Here is a 20,916-nt window from a genome sequence, read left to right as displayed (position 1 = left end):
CCGCCTGACACTGACAAAGCAGCAGCCGCCTGACACTGACAAAGCAGCAGCCGCCTGACACTGACAAAGCAGCAGCCGCCTGACACTGACAAAGCAGCAGCCGCCTGACACTGACAAAGCAGCAGCAGCCTGACACTGACAAAGCAGCAGCAGCCTGACACTGACAAAGCAGCAGCAGCCTGACACTGACAAAGCAGCAGCAGCCTGACACTGACAAAGCAGCAGCAGCCTGACACTGACAAAGCAGCAGCAGCCTGACACTGACAAAGCAGCAGCAGCCTGACACTGACAAAGCAGCAGCAGCCTGACAAAGCAGCAGCAGCCTGACACTGACAAAGCAGCAGCTTGGCTAGTTTTGTCGTGTAGCTCGATATGGTATTGTGCGGGAAAACATCCATAGACGCATTGCTTGGGAGCGTGACATAAAAGCCGCTTTCCTCCATGGCTGTTTTTGATGGAACTGAACGCTACAAACACGGGCCGTCGCACTTATACGTCAACTACTTGTTTAGCAGGAACCCAGCTGTTAAATTTGTCTGGACATCCCTGCCATTTCACTACAAACATTTTGACCACGCAGCGTTTTTTCCGCAACAATTTTCTCAACTTTGAAGTTTTTGTCTTTGCCTAGTCTGATCTTTTGTAGCTCTTCGGCGTAAAATGTCCCCTCTATGATATCGTCGTCATAATCTTTTAACCTATACACCGGTGGTGCTCTAGGTAGATGTTCGGCTATGGTAAAATACTCATCCGTAAATGTTTGCTCATATCCTTTGGTGAATTTTCCACGTGCTTTAGACACCCTGACCACATCACCATTTTTAAACTTATGACGATGCTTTTTAGATATACTCGGCATCAAACCATAAACGTTGTTGAAGACTTGGGCCGCATTCTGTGCATTAACCTCAACCGGCTTCATTTTAATGGTACTGTGGTGGGTATTATTGTAAGCGATCGCTAGATCTTGTACAATGTCTACATACCTTCTTGAATTATAAGCTGTAAAATAACTACACATTAAAAGACACGAATGTGTCGCTAAACCTTTCCACTACAGACGCCTTGACATCGTTACCAGTGGCGAAATGTATTATTCCATGTTTCTCGGTAAGCTTATGAAACGACGCGTTAAAAAAAAATAAAAAAATCTCTGTCCCGCGATCGGTTTGTAGCCTTTTAGGGGTCCTGCCTTCAGAGAGAATGTTTTCAAACACTTTCTTTACCTCTGCCCCCATCTTGCTTTTAAGACATTGTACCCATGCGTATTTTGATAGAATGTCTATACACGTTAACATGTGTTTAAAATCGTCATTCTGTTCCGCGTAAGCCGACATGTCCCCCAAGTCAGCTTGCCATTGAGAATCGATATTAGTCACAAAGACTCTGTTCCTTTTAAAGTTAAACCTGATCGGTTTATGTAATGTGTATGCATCTTCACCAGATAGCCATGTAGCAACTTTTCTTATTTATATTACACACACCTTCTTCATCTATCAGAGATCAGTATAATCTGTCGGGGCCTCCAAAAGACCCAGGGTTTGATGGTGTACAATAGACACGCTTCAAGTGCTTGTCATCCATCATGTACCTCTAGCAATAATGGCACAGTGGTTTTTGAGTCAACTCTTTATTTAGAATGCATGCAAAAATTGTCAGAAACATTTCGATCACATAGTTCAGCGTTTACACAGCAGCCTGGGGTGGTTTGTATGCGTGCAAAATACAGAATTCATTAACCGTCATCTATAGCCCCCTCGTAATCTGCCCCTTCAACTTCACATTTCAACTCGCGCAATTTCTCCCGTATGTTTATTTCAGCTTTAAGATCATACATAACGGCTTCAACAGCACCCTGTACTTTCATGGGGGAGGGGTGGGGATTGAACACCGACACCGCTTTTGTGATGATATGTTTAAACCATGGTCTATACAGCTTTTTGACCAACTTTTCAAAATTGTGAAAGAAGTAAAATGGCTCGGGATCGTACAGGCACGTGTGCCGAAGCTGGCTAGGATGCATCACAGAGCAACCTACACAGTCCTCCAAGTCCTCCTCGATCACATGATCCAGAATGCAGGCAAGAGCCCCTTTGATAATTTTCATAGCCGAGTCAGTGATGCTCCCATCCACAACATCTTCAGACAATGACAGCGCAGAAAAACTCTGACAGAGCTCCTCGAGTGTTGGTGATGGGGACCGTGGTGCTCCCAAGAATACATGCGGGGTCACCTCCGCAGCCTCAACCATCGATGCCGGCCATTGCGCCCACGGTGGGCTCGAAGGGGGTGACGATGAAAGGCACGGGGTCGCCTTATGGACCCCATGATGCGGCCTGCTGAAGGTCAAAAGGCTCTGGTGAGTTGTCAAGTCGCAGCCCAAAAGTCACTGGCTGTATCGGTGGAGACCAGGATGGTGACCGCTGAGGGTCGATTTCAGCGTTGTTCAGCAGCAGTCCAAAAGTATGCTCGTCTATCAGAGGCAGCTGACAGGACGGATCCGGCTGTGTGGTCACTTCAGGAGACGTCGGGATAGTCGAAGTTGTCTGTTTGCACGACGTTGCTCGCTGGGGAGGTGTGTCTCATCTTCTGAGTGCTGGCTCACAGGCGTGGTGGGTATTAATACGCTTTTCACCATGGTTAAGTACATCCTTCTCTCATCTTATTGGTTGCTATTGCCACAAAGGGGGCTGGTCTAATGATTCCCCGTCAATCTCACTTTGTTCAAACTTTCTCTCGAGTTTTACACAGATACATTCTTTATGCGAGAATATGCTGCACAGAGCTCCATGCTTGCGTTACCTCCACGGTTTGCGGGGCGCCCATGTTGGGTTTAGCGGCACTAAGTCACGGCTATGGAGCGTCGCCGGTGTCAAACTCATGGTCGGCACTGTCTGTATGAGACCGGCAACAATTTGACAATTGTTCACCATTTGACAGTTGCTTGATGCAACGAGCTGGCTCAATAAAGGAAATGCTGTGTGGATCTATGCGCATGCGCTCGTTTAAACAAGAATTAACCGCGTTCTTTGATTATTGTTGTCGAAAATGCTCAGAGCGCTTTACTTTGTTATTCACATTGGTAGAAAAGTGCTTCATTCCTTAAAAACATTACGGTTATAGGGGTTTTATTTGAAATAACAGGCGCTCCGCTGTCGTCGCCATTTTGAAAGGGGCGTTGGCGTGGGTGCGCATGCGCCAAGCGCCGGACTAGCGATCGCCCATTCCGCCCTGCGTTGTTCAAACAGACAAGCCGCATGTGACGGAGCTCCGGGTTCGTTTCGTCATATTTCTAAAATTTTGCCGCTTACATGCTTTCTCCAACCTGGTAAATATCACTAAAGTCTTTCGTGGTGGTTAAATGTAACGTGTGCTCTCTTCTTTTAAAACGACGTGCGGTATGTTTATTGACTTCGCTTGCGCTTGTTTAAATTTGTTCTTCTGCTTCTTTCGGGCATGTTTGTTTAAAATCACCCTGCTTTTATTTTAAAATAACACTAAAGTTTCTTCTTTTGGTGCTTTCTTCTTAAAATACGCCGTGGCGCTTACCAACACGCGGCTACGAGGTGGACGGACCCCCCGCTTAACGTGTATGCGCTAACTTGCCATCATCCTGCTCGATGTTTTATTATTCTTTAAAAACGTAATTTAAAAAAACACAATAAAATACATTAATAGAATAAAAATACATTACAAGTTTAACGGCAATATCCCAAACCAAATGGCCCCCTATCGGCAACACGTGGCATAAGCATGTATGGTGTATAGAGATAAGCCATCGACCAATCAGAATAAAGGATACGCCCCCCTCCCACTTATGACGTCAGAAGCGGAGCAAAATTAAGTTCCGCCCAAGGTACCACATAATATCGCTCTTGTGCTTGTTTAAATTCAGCATTTGCTCTTCTGATTCTTTTGGGCATGTTTGTACTTGTTTAAATCCCGCCTGCTTTTCTTTCAAAAAATACACCGTGGCGCTTGTGCCTACTAACACGTGGCTATGGCCAGACGGACCCCCCCTGCTAGACGTGCATCTTAGCTTGCATTAATCCTGCTATACGTTTCATTATTCCTTAAAAACTATAATTAAAACACATCTAATGTATTTTTATTCTATTAAAGTTTAATGGCAACCCTTACCTCCCAAACCATATGGCGCAACACGTGGCATAAGCATGTATACCATATATGGACATAACCCCTCGACCAATCAGAATAAGGGATACGCCCCCTCCCGCTTATGACATCAGAAGCAGAACCAAATTAAGCTCCGCCCAATGTACCACCCAACATCTCTCTTGTCCTCTACTACCTGGAGGTCACGGTCATTCTGAAGCATCTACAGCGACCAGGCATGATGGAGCACATGACCGCAAGTATTGTATTCTTTTTGTCTTCACTTTTCCTTTTTGCCAATTCGCTTATTAATCAGTGGGACATCATTGTCTTGTGCAGGTCCAGGAGCAGGACCGAATCCGACCATGCGGTGATTGAGGTGAAGGAACAAGATGTCGGCACGGCGAGTGGCCACATTTGCATTGTCCTCTGAGGAGGAGGCAATAAGCATATCAAGCTTGAAAAGATTTATTGTCATTTATTTCAAAAGCAGAAATTAAATCTCTTCCTCTGTCAACAGTAGTTTGACATCTTCACATGGGAAGGGCTACAGCTTCTGAGCTCCAAGAGAACCGGGACGACGACTGATGACCTGGGAGGAGACCTGAACCGGCTGCACCAAAAGTGAGCTAATCATGATTCATTCCCCTATAATTTGTTCTAGATACATGTTGTCATGTGTTGTGCGAGACGTATTAATAAATCTTATTCGTTTTGTATTTTAGATACAAGCTGGATCCAGTCACCAGCCAAACGGCCCGGCGCATCTTTGAGACGGCCACCAAGGACTTGAGTGACCAGAAGTCGTCCTTGGTGGCCGATTACCTCACGCATTCCACTGCAACGGCTGACAAGCACTACCGGATAAAAGTCATGGAATGTGGTGCTGGCCAATAAGCTGCTGAAGAAGCTGGCAGGTGACTCAAGGTAGGCATGTTTTCCGTTTGTCAACACACTTACCAACATCAAGACACAAAACCAAAGCCCTCACCACTGAACAATAACCGTAAAACTTTGTGTGTTTTTTTTTATCCCAGCGCTGACTCCGCAGAGGAAGGATCCAGCTGTTCTGCCCATGGCGCCGCACGGGATGCTGCCCTGGCGTCCAACCAGCAGATGGATCTCCAGGCAGCATTCCATCAGCTCCTTCGAATCCACCCCGTGACCCTGGATGGCGACATCCCAGACAAGACTGTAGGGACACAGGTCGGGCCAGTTTCAGCGACAGCTCTGAGTGCTGGCTGAAGGCCCAGATGAGGATGCGTGTCCAGCATGTCCTGAGTATTGTTTGTAGCACTAATTTTTAAAGCACTTTACTGATAAGCAATCCTATCTACATAGTCTTCCTAACAACAATTTGCTTTGTTCTTGACAGCACACTTTGGCAGACAGCAGCCCACCGAGTCCCGGGTCGACGCTTGGATCAGGAACCAAGGCTGGAGAAGCAACATTCCAAAGCGCAGCCAGCGTCCTCAAGGACTGGAGACCAGTGGGTTCGGTGGACACCGCCATTGATTCCAGCCACATCCAGGAGCTCATCCACAAGCAGAAGTGGAAGGGACTTGCGGTGGACATTGCGGGGAAGGGAGTCTGCGCCACCTGGCAGTTCCAGGCTGGTGAGGTGGTATGTGACCACCACGGGCCGGTAGTCACAGCCACTGAGGGCCAGCGGATTCATGAGAGCACAAAGGAAGAAGAATCCGGCTACATGTTTTTTTTCAGGAACAGCCAGGGCATCCACATGTGTGTGGATGCTCATTCCCCTGAGTGTGCCTGTCACCCAGGCATACAGACCTTTGGCCGGCTGGTTAACCACTTCCGGAAAAAAAGCTAACCTCCGGCCAAGGTTGTACAGCACACCAGAGGGACATGACATGATAAAAATAAAAGAAAAATAAATGTTGGGGAGGAACTTTGATTATGGGGTGCAGAGGACATCATTCAGGGGAGAGGGGTTGGAGCTCTCCTGCCTGTGAAACCCTGCACCCCAGTTTGGCCCGTTTTATGTTTATGAATGTGCAATAAAGTTACACCTTTCTATGAAAACACAGGTATACTCATTTTTTAATAGTGTTTAATGCCTTGTAATATCTTTGAATCACTTTGCCTTTCCAACGGTTTATGCCCTGTGAAGGTAGGAAACGTACAATAATATTCCTAGAGACATCGGGCCACATACAATTTAGTCCTACTCAGGGTCATAAAAAAGCAGTTGAGGAAACTGCAGCAAAGTAACATTTTGTTAAGCAACGGCCAGGTGCTGGGAAAAATAACCTTTAAAATAACTGATTATGATTATGAGTAATGCAACAAAATATTATGATCATTATAGGTCGTTTCTGTCCTCCTGTTGCTGCCAGGGCTTTTGTTTGATGGCAGTTTCACACCTCTGTGGTACACAGACAGCTACCCATCCCACAACACGCTGCGAAAGCCAGACGTCACACCTTGAGCAGATCTGCATTTCCCTTTATTTTAGCTTAATCACAAAACAACTTGTGCTCAAAGAACTGTGCTTTCATTCTATAGAAATGAACAAAAAAAAAAGCATCACAGAGGTCAAAGCAATGCCATCAGGGAAAATAGCAGCAACATTACACAAACATGCACTGTACATGGGGAATCAGGGCTCAATTCTGGACAGGGAGCCTGAGAAACGGCTACCACATCCAAGGAAGACCGCTGCTGAATTTCCCCCCCCCCATTTTCTCCTATGCGCGATTTTCTTGTATGTATGGGCATTGAAGGGAAGACGAGGAAGTTTGTCGCTGGAAGAGGTAAGTCTGTGATTACCATGACAGGCACCTGACAGGAGGGTCAGTCCATGCCAAATCAAACAGGGGCTCCATGGGCATCATTCCTGATTTTGATAACTTGATATGTTGATCCTTATAGAGAACAATGAAAATTCCCCAAGTTTTATTGAAAAATTCTGATGCAGTCCAAAGTTACGGCCCTTTCAAAGTTGGGTGCCACGCCCCTTTTTTGCACTTATGAATCATGCATATAATTTGTAAGGGTTTTCAGGAGACCATACCTTCGCTTCTAAGCATGCTAGAGAGCTGAAAATTGCTCTCCTGGTATAGTTTTCCCTGCTCTTTCAGCTCTGGGGAAGCACTTCAAAATTATGGACCTGCAAACATCAGTTTTTGGTTCACTTGCTGTGGGGTCACCACCACACCTACATCCAATATTCTTCTATAGTTTTGTTATTTGAGGAAGATACTGTAAGCAGATGCAAATTCATTCTAAAATAACCATTTATTCTTTGACATATTGCCATCTGAAAATGGTCGCAGGTGAGAAATCCCCCACAGGACCCCCTACTTCGGGGTCATGGTTGACTGTAGATAGTTAGTGACGGGAATGAAACCCGTTATACCAGTTGAAAGAAGCATATCTGAACTATAAATGCTGAAAATATGACTCAACTCCTTCAATATAAAATCCCAGGGTCAAATATGACATTTTCAAGTCTTGCCAGATTCTGAAAGAGCACGGAAAAAGTATACCAGGAGAGCAATTTTCAGCTCACATACACATGCACACACACGTGTAGTTTTCCACCGATTTCTTGTATGTGTAACTTTTCTTAGGATTCTTTAATGAGAAAACAACGTGCCAAGTTGTTACCTCTGGTGCGTTTCTTATTTATGCAGAGACATAATGTCAATTTGATGTATGGTAAGGTCCCCCCCCCCTCCAGAAGTTTTATGCAAAGACATGTCAATTTAAAAACTTTTATGGCGTTACCGCATACTTCAGAGTTAGCCTGGATGACCCCGAACCAACGGCCAGTACCACCTGCAAACTGTTGATTTCAGTCTGGATGTCAGACAGCTTAATTTTTTGGAGGGAAGCTGCTCATCCACTTCAAGAAAAGTTTCAGACACAGTGATTAGAGAAAGAGGCCAGCTTACACACTTCCCCCTTCCCTCTGTCAGACACAGGCAGACGCTGCAGCAATGAAAAGCATTTTTATTGGAAGAAAGAAGGCATCTTGAGGATACAAAAGTCCCATGTCCTTCATTTACCGAGAGTCTTTCAGAACTATAAAACACCGGGATAATGTCCAGCAGCACTCTCAGAATCTCCAAGTCCTTCACTGACACAGTCTGAGGCCGTAGTAGATTTCCTAATTCAGTCTTGAGGCTCTGGACCACTGCTGCTGCTCCTCTAGATGGGCAGCACAGTCCAAGCAGGCTTTCCGGAAAGCGTAAAATGCAGTCTCCAGAAGGACATGGATGCCTCCCCATCACAAACTCTGTGGTCAGAGACACATTGCAGGTCATGTCAATAGTCAACGGACAATTACAGTCCAGTGACGACACACTCAGGCACATGCTGATCGCAATATTTAGAAAACTTTGAATGGACACTACCAAATGTAGATGCACAATAAGCACCAACTGTTTTGGGGAGAAGTGATAAGCAGTTACAAGTAAATGCGCATGTAAATGAGTATTTAGTGCCTCCCGTCTTTCAGTCTCTTGTTCGATAGTTAATGGATGACTGGGCAGACCAGTGATGCTGGAGGAAATGAGGACTGCATTGAGATATGCATAGTACAAGACATACTGAGGAACTGGAATGACCTGCCTTGCACTAGCTGAAGAAACTGGATTTGTGAGCAGGGAGAAGTTAATTAGGATCAACCCCAGACATATAAAAATGACTGATGGTGATTATTTTTACACTGAATAACATGGCAGTCCCTGCAAAGCAAATGTCCATGTGTATCAATATCTAATTGGATAGCTAGATGAATACTGCTTATTTAAGTAATGCTAAAACTAGTTACTCATTATTTAATACACGAATTCCTGTTGCTCAACATGAACCAATGATGAAACCACCAGGACTTCATGTGATTACTTCACACTCACTAGACCATCAGTTATGCAACGTTAATTCACTCTTCCTTCCTGCAGTAATTGATTTACCACCAAATAAACTGAATTCTAAGTAATATCACACAGTGACTTCATCATTAGCTGTTGAACTCTCAAGCACAAAATGTGTCATATGGGCAGAAATGGAGCAAGTGGGAGCAGCCAAGGTCCCAAACAAAAGGGGCTTTATAAAGGATAAATACAAAAGCATAAAACAAAGAGGACTGCAATGAGTCTCAAACAGACTAACTGAAGCAGCCACCAACATCAATGACAGACCTGCGGAACACTGCAGAGCGATGGGAGCGATTAACACGGGGCAGGAATGAGAGGTAAGACTAAATGAGCACCAGGCATTGCTCGTTAACCCTCTGGAGTCTAAGGCCTCTCAGCCATTTTTCATATCAAGTCTGAAATGCCTTTTAAAGTATTTCACCTATCTAAAAAACATTTACCCCAAAGTGCTGCAAATGTTTTCATCCAACACAAACTCAGAACAAATAATCTGAGACAATTCAGTATGGCATTCTTCTATTTTTATTTAAATCAACTTTAAAAATACACGTTTCAAAAACCTATTCTCAGAGCTGCTGAGAAAATGGAAATCAACACATTAAAAATGTTTCTAGCCAAGACTTTGAGCTCTGGAGCTTATAGACATAGGGGTTGGCTTCACATAGGTGACTGAAAAATTCAGAAATCTCAGGTGGTTTGATTACTAAAGTGTTATAATTTTGGAGTGACACAAAGTCAGTGGCTTACACAATGCATTTTGATGAGATGCACAACACACCTGTAATGGTTTGCATACTGTTAAAGTAATGTCATTGTTACTTCACCCACCCATCAGAATATCAGTTTGAAATGTAAAAAAGAGACAATTATAGGGTTTATAACATGCAATGGATTAAATTCTGATGAATAAAAAGTGCAATTATATATATGTGAAATTATTGCATCGTTTTTATGATTTCTTCTGATGAGCAGATTTGACTGTTAGAAAATCATAGCAGATGTGCTCCAGTATCGATGCTTGGTTCCCTCATTTGTAATGAATGCACTTTGTAGACGGTCCCTAGCAAAAGGCTGTACTTGTAATGCTGGTTTGCCGGTTCCGTGGAAAATGCTGCATAGTAGCATCTGTATCTAAGGGACTGGTGGCATCACATGTTGTTTCTAAAGTATAGAGATGGCAAAAGCAAATATCCAGCCAACATAAACAACATAAAACCAACTTTACTGTGTTGATTTATGTGAATTGTTTTATTTTAACCGCGTGTGCTTTATCATCTATTGCGTAACTACCCCAGGTTTCCCTGCCATGTTTGTCAGAATGTTGTTGCTGCTGCTTCATATAAGAGCAGCTGTGTGTAAAATCATCTCATCTCATCTTTTCTCTGCTGCTGTGTTGCCTCGGCCTGCCAAGCTTTCCCAGGAAGACTGAGAAGTGTAATACCCTTATAGTTGGAACATACAATCAGGTTTCCATTCTTAAATAAGGGGACCACCATGCTGGTCTGCTAATCCAGCGGCACTGTCCCTGACCTCCATGTGCTGTTGAGAAGGCATGTCAGCCATGACAACCCCACAACATCCAGAGCCTTTAGGTACTCTGGGAAAATCTCTTCCACCCCCGGGGTCCGGCCACCACAGAGCTCTTCAACCACCCTGCCCACCCCAGCCCCAGTGATGGGCAAGTCCACTCCAGCCCCCTCGGGCCTCGTGTCCTCAGATGTGTCAAAGGCAGTGCTCATAGATGTATCCGAGGCAGGGTTCAGGAGGTCCTCAGAGTATTCCTTCCACCTGTGGGTGATGTCCCCAGGTGAGGTCAACAGCACCCCCTCTCCAATGTAAACAGTAGGAACCAGGAGCTGCCTCCCCTTTCTGATATTCCGGATGGTTTGCCAGAACCTGTCAGCTGCCTCCGGAGACCCCCAGGCTATTAATTCCCAGTAGGCCTTCTTCAGCTTGACAGTCCCCCTCACCTCTGGTATCCAGCATCGGGTACGAGGTTTCCGCCACGACTGGCATCGACAACCCTGCTAGCCACAGCTCCATATGGCTGCTTTCACAATGGAGGTGCAGAACAGTGTCCATTCAGACTCAATGTTCCCAACCTCCCCCAGCATCCAGTTGGAGTTCTGCCGGAGATGCGAGCTAAAGATCTGGCGTACAGGAGCCATACGTTCCCATCAGACTCTTTCTGTATGCCTGGGCCTACCAGGTCTGACTGTCCCCCCTACAACTTGAGCCAACTCACTACCAGATGGTGATCAGTTGACAGCTCTGCCCCTCTCTTCACCTGAGTGTCCAATACAGAAGGCCTAAGTTCAGATGAAACGATTATAAAATCGATCATCGACCTGTAGCCCCGCGCATGTTCATACCATGTCCACTTATGGACACCCTTATGCTCGAACATGGTGTCCGTTATGGAAAAACCATGCATTACACAGAAGTCCAACAACTGAACACCAACAAGGTTCCGATCAGGGAGTCCGTTCCTCCCAATCACCCTCCCCTTCAGGCCACACTGTCGTTGCCCACATGAGCGTTGAAGTCCCCCAGCAAAACAATGGATTCCCCTCATGGTGCACTAATCAGCACACCACTCAGGGAGCAAGTACAGTCTATACCATTTTCAGCTTTTTTACAACTTTTACAAATTGCTTTATAGTCTTATATTTGGAAAAGAAGTCTTATAAAGTTAGTGAAAAATGGTAATCAACAATGGTTTGCATATATTTATAAAGACAAGTTTTTACAGTAGCAAACAAAATTAGAAAACATTTTGCAATTTACAAAGTTACTGCTTACTTGCAAATGGGTGGGCAATCAGGACTGCTTTGAGACAGGGACACTCAAGTCAGTGACTTGTTTTTTTTTTATTCTCCTTACAAAGCTCTAAAAATACATTTAGTTTCTACCAATATATATATTTGAAAAGTTTACCATTCAAGTTTCTGGGGGTGTTTTAAAATGTTTCAATGACAAAACTTTGCAGAGTTTGGTGAAATTTCTTTTTCATCCCGTGGGCAGCAGAGCTGACTCCAGCAGGTTAAAGACACATCAGGGAGGATACAAGAGGATTAGGCAGACATGGTGGGCAGGGCAGGACATGACAAAATGGTCTATCCATTGTGTGATGTGAGGTTGAACTCTTCAACCTCAAGTCTCTGTGTCCAAAGTTTTGATTTGGTTGTATTCTCTATATAGCCTATATGAGCAGTCTAGTCGGCTTCCTCTGTGTGAAGTATTGTTTTCTATGAGCTACTATCAAGCTACTTTTAGTGAGTGTGTTCATATCAAAGGATTCACTCCCAGTTCAGACCATTTCACGCTTCTCCTCAACTCTGATTCTTGCATCCCTGTCTGGTTATTTATTCATGCTGCATTTGATAGGTCCTATGGGACGAGCTGATACAGCAGGGTATCCTGCCCGAGTTGGGCGGCTCACCGAGTGTTGCATTCACTCCTGTGCGATTGTCGGCTGCAGCGGACGATTTGGGGCTGGTGATCCGCATGGATTTCAGGGATCCTCACTCAGACAGGGAGGACCTGCTGCTGACAATTTGGCTTAGGAAGCTGGAACTGAAGATTAAAAGGTAGGAGTACCAGGCTCAGCTACTCCGTGTCCAGGCAGTGGAAATAGTGGCTGATAAGGAGGTGGCATTGTGAAGGATGAGCATGGGTGAATAAAACCCTGTTCCCCTTCCGTGTAAGGTACACTCACCAGGTATAACCCTTCATTCAGGCCTGTCCGCCCATGACCGAGCTTGTGCCCCAGACACTCCTCGACCTAGCCTCCGTTCTCCCTCAGGTTTACCAGTCTCACAGGAAATTGGAGTTGGAAATTCGGCCTTTGATGTCAGTCGTCATATCGGTCTTGTTCCTGTGTTTCGTGAGAATGAGGTGAATGCCTACTTCTCTATTTCTGAATCGATCGCTACGACTTTTAACTGGCCTTGACATCTCTAGTCACTGTTGCTGCAATCTGAGCTAGTGGGTAAAGCGCAGGAATTGTGTTCGGCTCTCACACTAGAACAAAGCCTTGATTTTGGCATTGTGAAAGCTACAGTTTTAAGGGAGTATGAATGTGTACCTGAGTCTTACCGACAGAGTTTTCGGAAGCTGAGCAAATCCCCCAGCCCGACCAGCCAAGTTGTGGCTAGTAGGAATAGTGCTGCACCCCTGACCCAAGAGGTGGAGTCAGCTTTCAAACCTTTTGCCTTCACCGGATCTGTTTCGCTTAGCGAGACTGATATGCAACATCCGGTGACTATCCTGCGAGATATGGGTACTGCCCAGTCATTTCTATTGGAAGGAATTGCCCCTCTCGATGGTACGTCAGCTTATGGTACAAATGTGCTTGTACAGGGCATCGACCTGTGTGTGACGGCGGTCCCTTTGCATAATGTGTTCCTAACTACTCCAGATTTCTCTGGGTTCTTCCATATGGCAGTTCAGCCTCGCCTACCTGTTCCTGGAATATAATTTATTTTGGAGAATGACATTGCTGGAGAAAGAGTTGTTCCTCTACCTGAAGTCATCTCCGAACCAATGTTATGTTCAAACGATGTTTCTGTAGAACGTGTTTACAGCCTGTGTGTTCACCCGTGCCCAAAGGCATATATTTGCGGACATAGACCTAGCTTATACATTTATGTATGACTCTCCTTCAGCCACCCCTTCATTTTGTGATTTTGACACCCCTGTTGCTCGCCCTGTTATTGTTTCCCCTGAAGTTCCTTCTATGAAGGAAGCCTTGGTTCTGATAAACTCTATGCGAAGAAGATGTGTTGCATTGCATGAGGCAAATGGTGGTCACACCAGATACTGACCGGTTCTGAGTCCCCAGACCCCCAATAAAGCAAAAAACTGCACATTCCAGGGTGGCCTTTTATTGTGGGCAGTATAAGGTACACCTGTGCACTACCCATGATGTCAGATCAGCATCTTGATGTGGCACACCTGTGAGGTGGGATGGATTATCTCAGCAAAGCAGAAGTGCTCACTATCACACATTTAGACTGATTTGTGAGAAATGTTTGAGAGAAATGGTAATATTGTGTATCTGGAATGAATTGTAGATCTTTAAGTCCATCTCATGAAAAATGGGAGCAAAAACAAAAGTGTTGCGTTTATATTTTTGTTCAGTGTATGTGATAGAAACCCCAGATCATAGGAGGAAGTCCAGGGTTTGTCACATAAACATGTTTAAACCCTACCTCGATCGTTCAGCCTCTGCCCTCTCGTCCATTTCTCTCCCGGACCCCACTCTAGTAGAAATGGTGGCTGTTAGTGAATATTCGCCGGAGGGTGATGAGCCACACCTAGAAAAAATAGTTTACCGTGTGCTCGCTTCCCAAATTCAGAAGCTCTTCAGACTCTTCCTAGCCGGTTAACCCACTTGCCACCCAGTCTGACATCATGTCCTTTGTAGGTAGGTTTCGTTCCCTATTTTTGGATACCCCTTCATGTACTTCTGTTGTAGAACATGATATTGATGTTGTGGGTCACCTCCCTGTTAAACACCCTTACCGTGTAAGCCCGCATAAGCTTTTGTTATTATCACAAGAAACTAACTACCTGTTAATAACGGGTGTCACTGTTCCCAGCAGCAGTCCCTAGAGTTCCCCGTGTTTGCTCATCCCCAAGCCTCACGGGACGTTCTGTTTTTGTACCGATTACTGAAAGGTAAATGCAGTGACCAAGCCTGATGCTTTCCCGCTTCCACGCATGGAAGATTGTGTTGAACAAATCGGGTCTGCCAGGTATGTGATCAAGCTAGATCTATTAAAAGGTTATTGGCAGGTTCCTCTCACCCCTCGCACATCTTAAATTTCTGCATTTGTGACCACTGATGTGTTCCTTCAGTACACTGTTATGCCCTTCGGGTTATGTAATGCCCCGGCCACTTTTCAGCGGCTCATGCAAAATTAAGTTTTCACTCATTTAAAGGACGCTTTGTTAGTCTTAAACTTGGAAAAATTTGATTTTGGACAGGGTACTGTCAGTTATTTGCGTAAATTAGTAGGACATGGTGTGGATGCCAAAGTCCAGGCTATCCGATCATTTCCCATCCCGCAAATGCCACGTGAATTGAAGAGGTTCTTGTGGATGGCCGGGTATTATCAATGTTTCTGTCGTAATTTCTTGGATTTTGTGATCCGACTGACCCAGCTACTTTGAAAAGGTGTACCGTTTGTCTGGTCCCCAGCCTGTCAAACTGCATTTGACTCAGTAAAAATGGCTCCCCTGTTTTAGCTGCTCCCGATTTTTCTCATCTGTTTAAATTAGAAGTGGATGCTAGCGGTTTAGGTGCTGGTGCAGTTCTCCTTCAAGAAGACGATCACCGTTTGGACCATCCTGTGTGTTATTTTTCAAAAACATTTGTGAAACACCAGCTAGCATATAGCACAATTGAAAAGGAGGCCCTAGCTCTTCTTTTCGCCTTACAACATATTGAGGTTTATGTGGGAGATGGTGTATATGACCACCGGATTAGCACAAACTGTTACCCTTTAGTTTTCCTGTCCCGTATGTGTAACACAAACCAACGCCCCATGCGTTGGGCACTGATTGTACAAGCTTTCAATGTAGAAGTCAGACATAAGAAAGGTGCCAGCAATCTAGTAGCTGATGCCCTCTCACGATCCTAACTCCTTTGGTTATTTGATGTGGTCAATTTGTTTTCTTTTGTTTATTATGTGAGTTTTGATTTGGGGTCTGTGTATGTTAGTAGACCCCGGGGTTCACTCTAATATGGGGGTGTGTTACGGGCCATAAGAGTTTTGGATATGTCTACAGGACACCTCAGTCTTCTGCCCTAAGCTCCACACACCACTTGCTGCTTCAGCCCGCCTCCCAGTTTCCGGCCACGCCCCTTCCTCCCTCTGACCTCTGATCCTGGCCCTGTGTTCCGGTTGAGGATAAAGCCTGCTGATCACATCCAGCTCTTGCTCAAGCTTTGTCTTTTGCTATTTCTCTGTTAGTTTGCTGTTTCTGATTGACTTCTGGTGTATGACGGTGTGGAAGTAAAATTGGACATTGGTAGGCCCGGGAGATTGGTATATTGGGTCTGTTATGTCTTAGGCCTTAGGCAAGAAGAGATTGTTTTGAATACTGTGTGACCTCGCTTCGCGATAGCTGCCTGCAGTAAGTTCCTTAGACCCAGAGGAAAGCTTGGACCTTGGAGAGGCAGACAGCGGAACTAAAAGGGGGGGTAGAAACCACCTGCAGGAAGAGATTCGAAGCTGCCCCAACTGGTGCACAACCAGTTATAGCTTTATAAAATAGTTGTGGCAGACAATATATAGCATGCTATGCGGTAGTGCAAATGTATAAGTAATTATGTTAGTCATATTAATCATATCTTAACCATGTATTTGCAGTGATTCAATAACAATACGTCAATATGTTAATCATTAATCAAGGGACAACCAAGTATTTACAGTGATTCAATGTTACGTAATCAATGTCTATATTCATATCTCAAGTAGGAGCCTAGCAGTTGAGACCTGTTCTGGTAAACTGAGCTAGATGGGTGAATTTTACCTTGCCACCAAGGTAAACCAATAGAGCAGGAGAATGGTGTTTGTTATACGTTTCCTGCTTGGTTCGTTGGTGTTTATTGACCAATCAGGATTTAGAAGTCCTTATTGAGAATTGGGAGTTATGGTTTATCAACTGGTTGCTCTGTGAGCTCCAGGTGACTTGGTACCAAGGCCAGAGTGTGACGGGAGCACTTTGCTGAATTTCTAGAATAAAAGAGATTTCCTTTACCCACCAAACTGAGAGGTCCAGACTTTTATTCTAAGTGTTATATTTAAATTTTTTCTACCACAAGCTCTAAAAGCTGAAGTCACTAACTTGCAGGATAGTAAGGGCCTTATAATTCAAAATGAAACTGATATAGTAAATGAGATTTGTCAGGTTCCACGGGGGACGGGCAGGCTGGAAGTGGCGAAGGATGAGGCAGGTAGGTGGAATACGGGGTTTATTAGGGCTGACGGGGGGTATAGAGACGTACATTACAACAATGACAGACATCAGACAGGGCAAGACATGGACTGATATACAAAAGACAAGCCGAAAATAACAGGAAACAGCTGGGGACAATCGGGGAAGCACACGTGGATGATGAGGGGGCGTGGTGCTCACAGTAGAGAACATGAGTAACTTACCACCATTTAGTACGAATACAGCTCCATCTTTGACCAATATATGTATAACTGAGGCTGATGTGGTACTAAGCCTAGCTAAGCTCAAAATAAATAAATCGCAGGGCCCTGATGGCTTCTTACCTATAGTTATAAAAGAGATGAGGGATATTCTTAGCCAACCTTTACCTTTAATATTCCAAAAATCGTTACCTGCGGGTGTGGTACCTTCTGATTGGAAGTATGCTAATATAATGCCCATATTCAAAAAAGTGGATAGAAATAATCCAGCAAACTATAGACCAATCAGTATTTTTCCAGTAACTAGCATTACTGGAAAAATAATGGAAGCCATAATCCAAGTGAAAATGTTAGATTACCTGGTTGCAAATAACATTTTGAGGGATAGCCTATAATTGGTGCAGACCTTTTTTAACTGTTTGTTTTTTAACTTGTTTTTTAACTGAAACCTGGCTCATACCCACAGACACTATACCTCTTGTTGAAGCCTCACCTGATGGGTTTAGCAGAAACCGCATGACTCTGGGAATGGAGGCTGCCTGGCCGCTATTTTTAACTCACTCTTAAAAACTGAACCCAATATTATCAAAGATTTTACAAGATTTGAAGCAATGCTGATTCACATGGTGTCTGACCCGTTCATCTATATTCTTATAGTATACAGACCACCTGAACCATACACTTCACTACTGACTGAATTCGGGGAACTTCTCTCTGACTCAGTTGTTAACTCAGGGAATGTTATAATATTTGTAAACTTCAATATACATGTGGACAAAGAGATTGATGCATTCAGCAAAAGTTTCCTGCCCCTCCTGGACTCTGTTGAATGTCACCAACATGTAATGCATGTTCACAATCATACCCTTGACTTGATTATTACTCACGTAGTTTATGCTCATCATGTATCTGTCTGTCCATTGAGTAAGTCCTTCTCCGTCCATTTTCTAATTACCTTCATGATTGAGCCACCCTCTTAGACTATGGCAGAGAAGGTTATTAGGACACATCACCTAAATGATAGAAATCCCCTACAATTTATTAATGCAGTAAGTAATGTGATCTTCATATCTAGTAGAGATGTCAATGAAGTCACCCATGACTTCAATACAGTGGTTAGTTAGATTTTAGATGAAACAACCCACGAAACACTCCCCATGATTTAATGATCACACACTCTTGCAAAAAGGAGGGCTGAAAATTGGAGTGCAAAGTGAAATAGACAGGTTTCAATAGAAATAACCCTCACTGTCTTTTTAAAACAACAGCTCAACTAAAAAATAAGGCTGAAACTCTGCTACTAAGTAATTTTGGTAGTGAACATTTTATGAACTTCTTTAAAGATAAAATTACAAACATTAGGCTTCGAACATGTTAAAATGTCTCACAATTAACTTAATATAAACAGAACATGAACACACCCTTAATGTTTTTGAATTAATTAATGAACAAGAGCTAAAACTATTATAATTAAGATCAAACCAACCACTTTTCAACTGGACCCAATCCCCACTAAGCTTCTTAAAGAATCCTGGCAAGACCTACGTATAACTACCATAATGAATGCATCTGTTATCAGGTGATGTTCCTGAACAACTTAAAGTAGCAGTAATTAGGCCATTATTGAATAAGCCAAGTTTGGATCCACAGGAGCACAACAGTTACATATCTATCTCTAATGTGTCAATTTTGTCAAAGGTTCTGGAGAACATAGTTGCTGTTCATCTTCACTCATACTTGGAGAGACACACCATACTGGATTGTTTCCAGTCGGGCTTCTGCACTGAACACAGCTCTGCAACTACCTTGCTAAAGTTGTAAATGACATAACAATGGCAACTGATGCTGACAACGTGACTGTACTAATACTTCTAGACCTTAGTGTAGCTTTTGACCCAGTTGACCATACTATTCTATTACAAAGACTTAAATTTAAGGTTGGGCTGTGTGGAACGGTGTTGAAGTGGTTCAAATCGTATTTGACTAATAGTTATCAATATATTCAAGTGTCAGATACTTGTACTCCATCTGCAATGTGACCGGTCTAATATGGAGTACCACAGGATCAGTGCTTGATTCTTTATGGTTGTCTTTCTACATGCTGCCATTGGGAAACATAATGAGAAAACATAATATTAACTATCACTCCTATGCTGACAACACCCAAATATACATTTCAGTTATGCCTAACGACACCACATCTACTGTCACCTTAGCAAATTCTTTAATGAAGACAAGACCTGGACGGCTGAAAACCTTTTAATCAGTAAGCAATCAGAAAACTGAGGTTCTGTTTTTTGTCCGTGGATAGAAATGCTATAATCTCCGCACTCCACTCCAAAGGGCTGAACATTTCCTTCAGCAGCTCAGCCCATAACCTAGGTGTCATCTTAGATATAAACCTCTCATTCATATCAAATGTAGATGCAGTATCGAAGGTATGCTTCCTACAGCTACGCAACATGCTGTGACAATTTCTTACTACACAAGACATAAATGCAGCAGCTCGAATTGTCACCAGGAGCAGGAAGTTTGAACACATAACCCCTGTTCTTAGTTATCTGCATTGACTTCTTGTTTGGCTTAGAGCTGACTTCAAGTGGTCGGTAAAGCATTCTGTTACAGGGCCCCTATATTTTGGAATGTTTTACCAGCCTATGTTCAAGATGGGACCCGGGTTCGAATCTACGCCTGGGTCACATGTGTGTGGAGTTTGCATGTTCTCCCCATGTCGTCATGGGGTTTCCTCCGGGTACTCTGGTTTCCCCCCACAGTCCAAAGACATGCTGAGGTTAATTGGAGTTACTAAATTGCCCATAGGTGTGCATGTGTGAGTGCATGGTGTGTGAGTGTGTCCTGCGATGGGCTGGCCCCCCATCCTGGGTTGTTCCCTGCCTCGTGCCCACTGCTTCCGGGATAGGCTCCGGACCCCCCACAACCCAGTAGGATAAGCGGTTTGGAAAATGGATGGATGGATGGATGTACTTGTAAAGGGAGGCACATCTGGAGTTATGGATGCTGCCCTGTAAGTACCATCCATCTCATGTACACCCCGGATGCTTGGATAGCCAATTGACCTTGAACCCCCAGAGGTTTTTTTCTGCCTACTTTTTGGTTCCATTTCTCTGTTGTCATTTTGCTTTCTTTCATTTATTTGTTTTGAATTATTCTGTATAAACAATGTAGGAATGTATTACAACACACCCAGGTAAATGCCTTGGGCCAACTCTGTTGTGAAACGTGCTATATAAAAATAAATTGAACTATGCAGATGCTCCCAAATAAGGAAGAATAAAAGTTTAAAGGAACCCAGGGTTTTTTAGCTTGTGCTGCACTTGCAGGAAGACTATTCCATACTCTAACTACATGCTGTGTAAAGCAGTGTTTTCTCAAATTCATTTTAAAATGTTCTAATTTCCACATATGGCCACGAGTTCTAGTATTTAAAATAATCTTGAAATAGCCATTTGACTGAACAGCATCCAGACCTCTTAGAATCTTATATACCTGGATCATGTCCACCCTTATTCTCCTTTGCTCAAGACTAAACAGATTCAGCTCAGCTAACCTCTCTTCATAAGACATTCTGCTAAGAACAGGAATCATTTATGTAGCCCTACTGTCATGACCTGCTCATACGATCCTCGTGTGTGCCACGCCCCCTCATTAACTCTGTGTGTAATCCCTACGTTCACCAGCCGCTCTGCGTTTCCTGCCTTCAGTCT

General features: G+C 44.0%; 1 protein-coding gene and 1 long non-coding RNA gene across 2 annotated transcripts in view; one reads left to right on the top strand and one right to left on the bottom strand.

The window, feature by feature from the left end:
• The window catches only part of LOC125723102 (NACHT, LRR and PYD domains-containing protein 12-like), a 206,956-nt gene that overhangs the window by 9,310 nt on the left and 176,730 nt on the right, over positions 1-20,916 (bottom strand). The window lies entirely within an intron of this gene.
• LOC125723107 (uncharacterized) lies at positions 3,522-6,067 on the top strand. The gene is made up of 3 exons (XR_007386743.1): positions 3,522-4,740; positions 4,842-5,043; positions 5,154-6,067. It is a non-coding gene; the product is annotated as an uncharacterized LOC125723107 (long non-coding RNA).

This window comes from Brienomyrus brachyistius, unplaced genomic scaffold (assembly GCF_023856365.1).
Source record: "Brienomyrus brachyistius isolate T26 unplaced genomic scaffold, BBRACH_0.4 scaffold45, whole genome shotgun sequence".
NCBI lineage: Eukaryota > Metazoa > Chordata > Actinopteri > Osteoglossiformes > Mormyridae > Brienomyrus > Brienomyrus brachyistius.
This window is presented reverse-complemented; position numbering and strand designations above follow the sequence as displayed.